This window comes from Oncorhynchus mykiss, chromosome 30, assembly GCF_013265735.2.
Source record: "Oncorhynchus mykiss isolate Arlee chromosome 30, USDA_OmykA_1.1, whole genome shotgun sequence".
Classification (NCBI taxonomy): Eukaryota; Metazoa; Chordata; class Actinopteri; order Salmoniformes; family Salmonidae; genus Oncorhynchus; species Oncorhynchus mykiss.
The window spans coordinates 22281704-22295074 of record NC_050570.1 but is presented as its reverse complement, the minus strand read 5'-3'; the positions used below and the strand labels follow the sequence as shown (position 1 = coordinate 22295074).

The following is a 13371-nucleotide window of genomic DNA, read 5'->3' as shown; positions in this document are numbered from 1 at the left end:
AAAAAACACAGCTGCAACTAAATTGCACAAATCCTATATCACACAAATACACAAATAGAATAACACACTTATAAAGAAGAGAACCTGATTACTACACTATTGCACTTCAAACAGGAAACACACAAACTAAATTGCACAACTGCCATCTAAAGCTGGACCTTTCTTGCCTTTCTTGATGCAAAGTCATCAATTATATCATCATAAGAAATCTGCCCAGCAATTGCATGGTTAATACTGATGACAGCAAGGCCACTAAGGTGTTCCTGTGACATGGTGGACCTCAGGTAGGATTTGATGAGTTTCAGCTTTGAAAAGCTCCTCTCTGCTTCAGCTACGGTCACTGGAAGTGTAAGACAAATTCTGAGAGCAGTCCACAAATTTGGATACATTTCTGAGATCTCCCTTTCATGTATAAATATAATCAGCTCAAGCAGGGTCATGGTCTTCAATGGCAAGTCAGGCAAGTTCTATAGTTCCTGTGCAAGCTCTCTGCCATCCAAGTCTGAGTGTTCTTTATAGTGCAGTGTCATACTAAGGGCCTCACATTGTTCTGTCAGCTCCTCATTTGAGAGACTTTGGAAGGTTGACAGCACTCCAAACTTCTCTCCCACATTTTCCAATGTGGAGAATCTTTCCTGAAGGGCTGAGCAAGGGTTGCAGCATCAGCAACGACATTGAAAAATGTCACCTCCAGCTTCTTCAGGGCATCACTCAAAGGCCCATCAAATGATTCATATGAAAAGTGTCGCTTTGTGGACCTCAGCCTTTTTTGTTGTAGAAAGGCTGCTACATTCATACCCTCGAAAATATCCTTGGCTGACGTTTGTGCTGTCATAAAGCCTGTTGCCCTATAGTTTCTGAGACCTCTCTGTCTTTCTGAGAAGACTGACTGCAACATCCATATGCATACTGGGAGACTGCATCAGCTTGCTCACATGTTGGATCTGGCTCAAGATGTCATACCACACCACTGTACAGATGCCGAAGCGGTATGATCCCACCTCCTCTGACAAGGATTGGGCCTCAATCTTTATCACAGGGTCTTTGGTGCCTCTCTCACCGCTGCTGCCTGATACCTCAGTGGCCCGACACTCTTAACTTTACTCTCCCACCTTGTCTCCGTCCACATCTTCAAAGTGATGTCCACATGTTTTTTCAGGATGGCCCATCGCTGTGTGGAGGCTGAGAACAAGGTGTACAGTTTGTGTAAGATGCCAAAGTAACCAGTGGCATCGACATAACTTTTAGTAGCATCAGCTACAACCAGATTCAATGTGTGAGCCCCACATGGCACAAATAGAGCTCTTAGATTAATGTCCATGAGTCTGGCTTGGACACCTTTGTTTTTGCCTATCATGTTGGCCCCATTATCATAAGACTGTCCTCTGCAGTCCTCAAAAGGAATTTTTAGCTCCTCTAATCTTTTGAGAATCGGGGATGCCAAATGTCAGCCCCCCTCTGCCTCCAAAAACACCATAAAATGTTCCTTTATGTGGGGCTCTTCCTTTTGTGATACAATTCTAATCACAAAAGGGTAACTGTTCAGATTTTATTTAACCTTTATTTAACTAGGCAAGTAAGTTAAGAACAAATTCTTAACTACAATGACGGCCTACCAAAAGGCAAAATACCTCCTGTGGGGACAGGGGCTGGGAATAAAAATATATACAGTGGGGCAAAAAATATTTAGTCAGCCACCAATTGTGCAAGTTCTTCCACTTAAAAAGATGAAAGAGGCCTGTAATTTTCATCATAGGTACACTTCAACTATGACAGACAAAATTAGATTTTTTTTTCTCCAGAAAATCACATTGTAGGATTTTTAATGAATTTATTTGCAAATTATGGTGGAAAATAAGTATTTGGTCACCTACAAACAAGCAAGATTTCTGGCTCTCACAGACCTGTAACTTCTTCTTTAAGAGGCTCCTCTGTCCTCCACTCGTTACCTGTATTAATGGCACCTGTTTGAACTTGTTATCAGTATAGAAGATACCTGTCCACAACCTCAAACAGTCACACTCCAAACTCCACTATGGCCAAGACCAAAGAGCTGTCAAAGGACACCAGAAACAAAATTGTAGACCTGCACCAGGCTGGGAAGACTGAATCTGCAATAGGTAAGCAGCTTGGTTTGAAGAAATCAACTCTGGGAGCAATTATTAGGAAATGGAAGACATACAAGACCACTGATAATCTCCCTCGATCTGGGGCTCCACGCAAGATCTCACCCCGTGGGGTCAAAATGGTCACAAGAACGGTGAGCAAAAATCCCAGAACCACACGGGCGGACCTAGTGAATGACCTGCAGAGAGCTGGGACCAAAGTAACAAAGCCTTCCATCAGCAAGGGCATTGAAGATGAAACGTGGCTGGGTCTTTCAGCATGACAATGATCCCAAACACACCGCCCGGGCAACGAAGGAGTGGCTTCGTAAGAAGCATTTCAAGGTCCTGGAGTGGCCTAGCCAGTCTCCAGATCTCAACCCCATAGAAAATCTTTGGAGGGAGTTGAAAGTCTGTGTTGTCCAGCAATAGTCCCAAAACATCACTGCTCTAGAGGAGATCTGCATGGAGGAATGGGCCAAAATACCAACAGTGTGTGAAAACCTTGTGAAGACTTACAGAAAATGTTTGACCTCTGTCATTGCCAACAAAGGGTATATAACAAAGTATTGAGATAAACTTTTGTTATTGACCAAATACTTATTTTCCACCATAATTTGCAAATAAATTCATAAAAAATCCTACAATGTGATTTTCTGGATTTTTTTTCTTCTCATTTTGTCTGTCATAGTTGAAGTGTACCTATGATGAAAATTACAGGCCTCTCTCATCTTATTAAGTGGGAGAACTTGCACAATTGGTGGCTGACTAAATACTTTTTTGCCCCACTGTACATTTCATAGTAAGAATATAATAGAATATAACAAAATAAAAACCAAATATTTTTCCCACACAACTTGTGTCACGGGAATGTGTGCAACCTCAGTAATATAAAACAAATATATTATCAAAATATATAAAAAATATTTTGAAACAGAGCCCAAGCCCATGCTTTTTTGATCCAAGTTTTATCTCTTTCCTACCCTCACCCCACTTTGTTAGGGAGCAGGTGTAGGGTCTTACCTTCATGATACCGATAAAACAAAAAATAGCAATCCTATTTTCAAAAGCATGTGAGTCTCAAACAAAATCACATTGATTGATTATCAGACAAGTCAATGAAGTCACAGGCTTTTGGTCAGGAGTAGGCCTGGGCTACTAAGAGACTGTGAGTGAAGGGAAAAATATACCACTTGTGAACTACATAGTTTAACATGGCAAAATGTTCTAATAAATGAGCCAACTAAACAAGATGATGATGGGCAGCACTCATCTTATCTTAGCTGACATTTCCCCAGCCTGACTGTAGCCTAACCAATATTAAGTGGGAGATCTTGCACAATTGGTGGCTGACTAAATACTTTTTTGCCCCACTGTATATATATATAAAAAAAAACATAAATATATGACAAAACACACATCACGACAAGAGAGACAACACAGCACTACATAAAGAGAGACCTAAGACAACAACATAGCAAGGCAGCAAGACATGACAACACAGCATGGTAGCAACACAACATGACAACAACATGGCAGCAACACATGACAACACAGCATGGTAGCAACACAACATGACAACAACATGGTAGCAACACAAAACATGATGCAAACATTATTGGGCACAGACAACAGCACAAAGGGCAAGAAGGTAGAGACAACAATACATCACGTAAAGCAGCCACAACTGCCAGTAAGAGTGTCCATGATTGAGTCTTTGAATGAAGAGGCTGAGATGCAATCTGAGGTTAGGTGAGGTTCTAATTGCCAGAGACTGCACAATAGCAGTCAGACGTGTCAACACCTCTTGCTATCTTATCCTCTCAGCCTCCATAAGTGCCATCTCATGCTTACCAATTGTTTCCCATTTTTTTATCCTCATTGCTAGTTCTTTCCATGTTTCCATGCAGTTTTGGTGTTCTGGACTGCTGTCGTTTGAAGTTAGCAAAGAACTTGCATGTTTTCAGTCTGTCAGTCCTGGGTTTGCTAAATATATTTGATTAGAAAAGAGTTTGCAGCAGAAGCAGAAGAGGCTGTTGTTTCTTTCAGAATACACCAACCAACTTCTAGGGATTTTTTCACCACTCGCCAAGGGCTTCCTGAAATACAGGTGGTGGCAACTTCTTCCATCACTCTCATTCCTTGGGAAAACAAATTTCGGTGGTATCTCACTTGTTCCTCTCCAAACTAGTTGTGTCCGAATTCTGTCAGTCAGAACTGAAGGCCAGTCAGCAGGGTCTGTAGACAATGATTCATCCTCAGCAGCAGGGTCTGTAGACAGTGGTTCATCCTCAGCAGCAGGGTCTGTAGACAATGATTCATCCTCAGCAGCAGGGTCTGCAGACAGTGGTTCATCCTCAGCAGCAGGGTCTGTAGACAATGATTCATCCTCAGCAGCAGGGTCTGTAGACAATGATTCATCCTCAGCAGCAGGGTCTGTAGACAATGATTCATCCTCAGCAGCAGGGTCTGTAGACAGTGATTCATCCTCAGCAGCAGGGTCTGTAGACAATGATTCATCCTCAGCAGCAGGGTCTGTAGACAGTGGTTCATCCTCAGCAGCAGGGTCTGTAGACAATGATTCATCCTCAGCAGCAGGGTCTGCAGACAATGATTCATCCTCAGCAGCAGGGTCTGTAGACAGTGATTCATCCTCAGCAGCAGGGTCTGTAGACAATGATTCATCCTCAGCAGCAGGGTCTGTAGACAGTGGTTCATCCTCAGCAGCAGGGTCTGTAGACAATGATTCATCCTCAGCAGCAGGGTCTGCAGACAATGATTCATCCTCAGCAGCAGGGTCTGTAGACAATGATTCATCCTCAGCAGCAGGGTCTGTAGACAGTGGTTCATCCTCAGCAGCAGGGTCTGTAGACAATGATTCATCCTCAGCAGCAGGGTCTGTAGACAATGATTAATCCTCAGCAGCAGGGTCTGTAGACAGTGGTTCATCCTCAGCAGCAGGGTCTGTAGACAATGATTCATCCTCGGCAGCAGGGTCTGTAGACAATGATTCATCCTCAGCAGCAGGGTCTGTAGACAATTATTCATCCTCAGCAGCAGGGTCTGTAGACAATGATTCATCCTCAGCAGCAGGGTCTGTAGACAATGATTCATCCTCAGCAGCAGGGTCTGTAGATAATAATTCATCCTCAGCAGCAGGGTCTGTAGACAGTGATTCATCCTCAGCAGCAGGGTCTGTAGACAATGATTCATCCTCAGCAGCAGGGTCTGTAGACAGTGGTTCATCCTCAGCAGCAGGGTCTGTAGACAATGATTCATCCTCAGCAGCAGGGTCTGTAGACAATGATTCATCCTCAGCAGAAGGGTCTGTAGACAGTGGTTCATCCTCAGCAGCAGGGTCTGTAGACAATGATTCATCCTCAGCAGCAGGGTCTGTAGACAATGATTCATCCTCGGCAGCAGGGTCTGTAGACAGTGGTTCATCCTCAGCAGCAGGGTCTGTAGACAATGATTCATCCTCAGCAGCAGGGTCTGCAGACAATGATTCATCCTCAGCAGCAGGGTCTGTAGACAATGATTCATCCTCAGCAGCAGGGTCTGTAGACAGTGGTTCATCCTCAGCAGCAGGGTCTGTAGACAATGATTCATCCTCAGCAGCAGGGTCTGTAGACAATGATTCATCCTCAGAAGCAGGGTCTGTAGACAGTGGTTCATCCTCAGCAGCAGGGTCTGTAGACAATGATTCATCCTCAGCAGCAGGGTCTGTAGACAATGATTCATCCTCGGCAGCAGGGTCTGCAGACAGTGATTTATCCTCAGCTGCAGGGTCTGTAGACAATGATTCATCCTCAGCAGCAGGGTCTGTAGACAATGATTCATCCTCAGCAGAAGGGTCTGTAGACAGTGGTTCATCCTCAGCAGCAGGGTCTGTAGACAATGATTCATCCTCAGCAGCAGGGTCTGTAGACAATGATTCATCCTCAGCAGCAGGGTCTGTAGACAATGATTCATCCTCGGCAGCAGGGTCTGTAGACAGTGGTTCATCCTCAGCAGCAGGGTCTGTAGACAATGATTCATCCTCAGCAGCAGGGTCTGTAGACAGTGATTCATCCACAGCAGCAGGGTCTGTAGACAGTGGTTCATCCACAGCAGCAGGGTCTGTAGACAATGATTCATCCTCAGCAGCAGGGTCTGTAGACAATGATTCATCCTCGGCAGCAGGGTCTGTAGACAGTGGTTCATCCTCAGCAGCAGGGTCTGTAGACAGTGGTTCATCCTCGGCAGCAGGGTCTGTAGACAGTGGTTCATCCTCAGCAGCAGGGTCTGTAGACAATGATTCATCCTCAGCAGCAGGGTCTGTAGACAGTTGTTCATCCTCAGCAGCAGGGTCTGTAGACAGTGGTTCATCCTCAGCAGCAGGGTCTGTAGACAGTGGTTCATCCTCAGCAGCAGGGTCTGTAGACAGTGGTTCATCCTCAGCAGCAGGGTCTGTAGACAGTGATTCATCCTCAGCAGCAGGGTCTGTAGACAATGATTCATCCTCGGCAGCAGGGTCTGTAGACAATGATTCATCCTCAGCAGCAGGGTCTGTAGACAGTGATTCATCCTCAGCAGCAGGGTCTAATAATAATAAAATCATCATTGTTACCTACAATATGGAAATGTAAAACTTTGCAAAAGGGAAATTCATTATTTTGTTTATGTTATGCAGGGATGTACACATAAGCACATATGCATGTACCCACACACATACACACACGTGCGGGTGCGCACAAACACACCTGAAGAATCCTGCTGGGGAGAAGTGGAAGCAAATGGGTCTTCATCCTCAGGCTCAGAAAACATTTATGAAGAGGCCTGTGTGGCTGAGGAGGTAGATGGATCCTCATTCTGGCCAGTGCCAGAAGGTGCTCCAAAATATTTCAGAAGTGCCCCTGAATTTGCATTGAAATACAGTATATGAGTCTGACACCCTAAATACATTTGATGCACAATTGATCAAACTTTCATAATAGGAACCAAATCATCCATACAACCTCCTTGGCTAATTCTAGGCATAAGACACCCCAAAGGACTCAATATATCACAAAAGTTACAAAATATCAGCATAATATAGATGTCTTTTAAGTTAGCCTACAGCATTGGATATTCCCCTTACTGAGCTCAGTCAATACAATCACAGAAAACCTTTATGATGTCACCTCAATGAAGGTTAATCAAATCAATAATGTGCTAGTTAGATGGAAATTGTTTTTCTGCAGGCTACACACATTATCATGATGAAACTGTGTGAAATGATATCCAATGTTATGTAAGCTAGTTGGACAGAAATATTGTCGCCCTATGTGTATTAGCATAGCAAGCAACATAGGCTAACAAACATAAATGTTATACGATCCTATATCATTACATGCATAATATTATACTCATAAAGAGATGACATAGCTGCATACCTTTATCTTTTGCGCGTTTCTCCTCTTCTTCTTTCCTCTTTTTCCTGGGCACCTGATGGCTTAGACCTTTTCTTATCCATATGTGTTGATTTGGCACTCGAGCATCAATACATTACCCATCCCCCAACACTGTCAACCAAGAGACAAGACTAAACCAGTTCACCTTGATGGTGTGCAAACTGGTTTTATATTATTCTTAACGATTTCGCAAAAAACAGAAGAAAAAAAAATATGTCTGTAAAACTAAACTCAGCAAAAAAGTAAACGTCCCTTTTTCAGGACCCTGTCTTTCAACGATTAAAACCGTAAAAATCCAAATAACTTCACAGATCTTCATTGTAAAGGGTTTAAACACTGTTTCCCATGCTTGTTCAACAAATCATAAACAATTAATGAACATGCACCTGTGGAACGGTCCTTAAGACACTAACAGCTTACAGACGGTAGGCAATTTAGATCACAGGTATGAAAACTTGAGGACTGCAGATGTGGCCAGGGCAATAAATTGCAATGTCCGTACTGTGAGACGCCTAAGACAGCGCTACAGGGAGACAGGACGGACAGCTGATCTTCCTTGCAGAGGCAGACTACATGTAACAACACCTGCACAGGATCGGTACAGCCAAACATCACATCTGCGGGACAGGTACCGGATGGCAGCAACAACTGCCCGAGGAACGCACAATCCCTCCATCAGTGCTCAGACTGTCCGCAATAGGCTGAGAGAGGCTGAACTGAGAGCTTGTAGGCCTGTTGTAAGGCAGGTCCTCACCAGACATCACCAGCAACAATGTCGCCAATGGGCACAAACCCACTGTTGCAGGACCAGACAGGACTGGCAAAAATGTGCTCTTCACTGACGAGTCCCGGTTTTGTATCACCAGGGTGATTGTTGGATTCAAGTTTATTTTCAAAGGAATGAGCGTAACACCGAGGCCTGTACTCTGGAGCGGGATAGATTTGGAGGTGGAGGGTCCGTCATGGTCTGGGGGGTGTGTCACAGCATTATTGGACTGAGCTTGTTGTCATTGCAGGCAATCTCAACGCTGTGCGTTATAGGGAAGACATCCTCCTCCCTCATGTGGTACCCTTCCTGCAGGCTCATTCTGACACGACCCTCCAGCATGACAATGCCACCAGCCATACTGCTCGTTCTGTGTGTGATTTTCTGCAAGACAGGAATGTCAGTGTCCTGCCACGGCCAGAGCCTGGATCTCAATCCCATTGAGCATGTCAGGGACCTGTTGGACCGGAGGGTGAGGGCTAGGGCCATTCCTCCCCGAAATATCTGGGAACTTGCAGGTGCCTTGGTGGAAGAGTGGGGTAACATCTCACAACAAGAACGGGCAAATCTGGTGCAGTCCATGAGGAGGAGATGCACTGCAGTACTTAATGCAGCTGGTGGCCACACCAGATACTGACTGTTACTTTTGATTTTGACCCCCTCTTTGTTCAGGGACACATTATTCCATTTCTGTTAGTCACATGTCTGTGGAACTTGTTCAGTTTATGTCTCAGGTGGTGAATCTTGTTATGTTCGTACAAATATTTACACGTTAAGTTTGCTGAAAATAAAAGTTGACAGTGAGAGGACGTTTAGCATTATGAATGAATTGTGGTTTATTTGGTTGCATTTCGTAGTGTGACTAATTTTACTAATTGAATTAGTACTGTACAATAGGTGTGCTATTTGATAGATTTCCCCACTCCCCCTACCGCAGGCTTCCAGTGGGGAGATCTGAGGTCAACCTACCCCCGCCCCCCTCCGTATCTCGTACTTCTGAGTGGGAGACCTTCTCAGGCAGTAGCCTGCCTTTTGTCAGTAACCTGTCGACAATTTCCGGTGAAATTGGAGGGCGCGCAATTCAAATAAATAATCGTAAAAAGTATGGCTATTAAACATCTAGGTATATACAAGTGTCTTATATCGGTTAAAAGCTTAAATTCTTGTTAATGTAACTGCATTGTCCGATTTACAGTAGGCTTTACAGCGAAAGCATGCCATGGGATATTTTTCATCCAGCACAGGCTTCAAAAAATCACAAATACCGATTAAATAATCAATTACTTTTTGAAAATCTTCCTCTGATTTGCAATCCAAAGGGTCCCAGCTACAACATGCATGGTCGTTTTGTTAGATAAAATCCTTCTTTATATCCCAAAAAGTCAAACTACATTTTTTTTAATCCTCAGGTACCCTAAAATTTAATTAAACTATAATATTTCATATGGAAAGAAGTATGTTCAATAGAAAAGTAAAATTAGCACGTGCGCGCCCTCTTTGTCGCGTGCCCACAGACTGATTTCCAACTCTGACTCCCTGTACCAAAACTCAAAATTCTTCCTCGTTTTGGAAGACACAAGCCTGAAACCTTGAACAAAGACTGTTGACATCTAGTGGAAGCCATAGGAATTGCAATCTGGGAGCTGGGAGCTCTCAAAAAAATTAATTCTGGTGGGTTTTTCTTTGGATTTTCTCCTACCATATCAATTGTGTTATAGTCTCATACATTATTTATACATTTCTACAAACTTCAAAGTATTTTCTATCCAATGGTACCAATTATGTGCCTCACTGGCTTCTGGGCCTGAGTAACAGGCAGTTTACTTTGGGCACGTAAGTCAGGCGGAAATTCTGAAAAAGGACCCTAGCCCTAACAAGCTCTAGCTCACAAACTAGAATCGGGCGCCCACTCCGACAAGGTTAATTGACCAACAGTTCCACACGGTGACATGATATCATTGACGTGACGTGCAAATGAATGATAGAAAACTGATCGCGCAAATGTCACCATTCCAAAAAAAATTGTGCGGGTGCCCCATGCTAACCCCCAGCAAGATGTAGGCTGCACATGTCGCCCATTCCTAAATCCGCCACTGCAGGACATGAACAGCACCCGATGTCACAGGAAGGCCAAAAAGATCATCAAGGACATCAATCACCCAAGCCACAGCCTGTTCACCCCCCTATCATCCAGAAGGTGAGGTCAGTACATGTGCATCAAAGCTGGGACGAGAGACTGAGAAACAGTTTCAATCTCAAGGCCATCAGACTGATAAATAGCCATCACTAGCCGGCTTTCACCCAGTTATGCAACCCTGCAGCTTAGAGGCTGCTGCCCTATATCCATAGACTTGGAATCACTGGCCACTTTAATAATGGAACACTAGTCACTTTAATGATTTTAAAATAATGTTTAACATACTGCTTTACAGATCTCATATGTATATACTGTATTCTATTTTACTGTATTTTATTAAATTCAATAGATATGTTTATTGTTGTGACTTGTTAGATACTACTGCACTGTTGGAGCTAGGAACACAAGCTTTTCCCTTCACCCGCAATAAAAATCTGCAAAATATGTGACCAATAACATTTGATTTGATTTGACCCAAGTCTCAAGCTCAGGAAATTGTCTATAACTTTGGCACTCTTTTGTTGTTGACAGCAGTTTTGACTGGAGTTGTGAAACCATGCAGGCAGACAAATACAGATGAGCCCAATGATACATCACAGCTCTGCCGGGCATAGCATAAGCAAATCAGACACCTTGTTTGGTATTCAGATTAGCATTATGGCATTTACAGATCACACATAAACCCCGTATGCACTCTGAATTCTTTTCCTACCATTGCTGAGATCAATCCTCACTCCCCATCTCTTCCTGTGGCTTTGACTTTGGATTTGGGACACAGGCTGGCGGGCTGTGCCTGATGTGCTGGCTTCACACTAGGCGGAGTGGGCTGGGGATTAAAAGGCAGATTGATCTGGGTATCAGACAGAGATAAGCGGACAGGGCTCCCTGATTTATTGGGGAAACAGGAAGTTAATATCAGCCCACATGTGCAGTGGCACACAAAGTAGGAACTTTGGCAACACTGGGGGTTTAGAATGTATGAAAATGTCAAAGTCCCATTGTAATATAAAATCTGCAATTATTCCAGTGATTGAAAATCTCAACCTTTGACGATGTGGAGGTGGGGGGACAGATTTTGGGTTGTTTTGCACTGAAGTAGTCATTTGTATATTGTTGTTGAATATTGCAGTGAAATGGCACTCCTTGTGAGCAGGCCTCTTAGCCGAATCCACCTGTCTCCTATTTGTTTACCTCACAATGAATTTCCATATATTATTGCCTTACTAAGCGTGTTGTCCATCTAGGCTTTTTCTGTACTCAATGTCTGCTCAATGTCATTAACACTAACAGTTACCACATGACTGTAATGTATTGCTCCATCCGTTATTGACAATGAGATGATTCAGTGTAGCAATGATGGATGGATTGGCCTGGGAGGAACAGCCAGTGCTTTGTATCCTCAAATCAAATCAAATTGTATGAGTCACATGCACAGAATACAACAGGTGTAGACCTTACAGTGAAATGCTTACTTACTAGCCCCTAACCAACAATGCAGTTTTAAAAAATACAGATAAGAATAAGAAATAAAAGTAACAAGTAATTAAAGAGCAGCAGTAAAATAACAATAGCGAGATTTATACAGGGGGGTACCGGTACCGAGTCAATGTGCGGGGGCACCGGTTAGTTGAGGTAACATGTACATGTAGGTAGAGTTACTAAAGTGAATATGCATAGCTGATAACAGAGAGTAGCAGCGGAGTAAAAGACGAGGGGGGGCAATGCAAAAAGTCTGGGTAGCCATTTGATTAGGATTCTCATGGCTTGGGGGTAGAAGCTGTTTAGAAGCCTCATGGACCTATACTTGGCTCTCCAGTACCGCTTGCCGTGCGGTATCTTTTCAGTCTCCTGATGGGGTAAAGGTTTTGTTGTGCACTCTTCATGACTGTCTTGGTGTGCTTGGACCATGTTAGTTTGTTGGTGATGTGGACACCAAAGAACTTGAAGCTCTCAACCTGCTCCACTGCAGACCCGTCAATGAGAATGGGGGCGAGCTCAGTCCTCTTTTTCCTGTCATCCACAATCATCTCCTTTGTCTTGATCACGTTGAGAGAGAGGTTGTTGTCCTGGCACCACACAGCCATGTCTCTGACCTCCTCCCTTATAGGCTGTCTCGACGTTGTCGGTGATCAGGCCTGCCACTGTTGTGTCATCGGCAAACTTAATGATGGTGTTGGAGTCGAGCCTGGCCGTGCAGTCATGAGTGAACAGGGATACAGGAGGGGACTGAGCACGCACCCCTGAGGGGCCCCTGTGTTGTTACCTACCCTTACCACCTGTGGGCGGCTCGTAAGGAAGTCCAGGATCCAGTTGCAGAGGGAGATGTTAAGTCCCAGGGTCCTTAGCGTATTGATGAGCTTTGAGGGCACAATGGTGTTGAACGCTGAGCTGTAGTCAATGAACAGCCATCTAACATAGGTGTTCCTTTTGTCCAGGTGGGAAAGGGCAGTGTGGAGTGCAACAGAGATTGCATCATCTGTAGATCTGTATGCAAATTGTAGTGGGTCTAGGGTTTCTGGGGTAATGGTGTTGATGTGAGCCATGACCATCCTTTCAAAGCACTTCATGGCTACAGACGTGAGTGCTACGGGTCGGTAGTCGTTTAGGCAGGGTACCTTAGTGTTCTTGGGCACAGGCACTATGCTGGTCTGCTTAAAACATGTTGGTATTACAGACTCGGACAGGGAGAGGTTGAAAATGTCAGTGAAGACACTTGCCAGTTGGTCACCGCATGTTCGCAGTACACGTCCTAGTAATCCATCTGGCCCTGCGGCCTTGAGAATGTTGACCTGTTTAAAGGTCTTACTCACATCGGCTGCGGAGAGCGTGATCACACGGTCTTCCAGAACAGCTGGTGCTCTCATGCATGTTTCAGTGTTGTTTTCCTTGAAGCGAGCATAGAAGCAGTTTAGCTCGTCTGGTAGGCTCGTG

General features: G+C 44.2%; 1 protein-coding gene across 1 annotated transcript in view; it reads left to right on the top strand.

The window, feature by feature from the left end:
* LOC110522763 (cytosolic carboxypeptidase 6) overlaps window positions 1-13371 on the top strand; it is a 474879-nt gene that overhangs the window by 359901 nt on the left and 101607 nt on the right. The gene's annotated exons all lie outside the window — the stretch shown is intronic.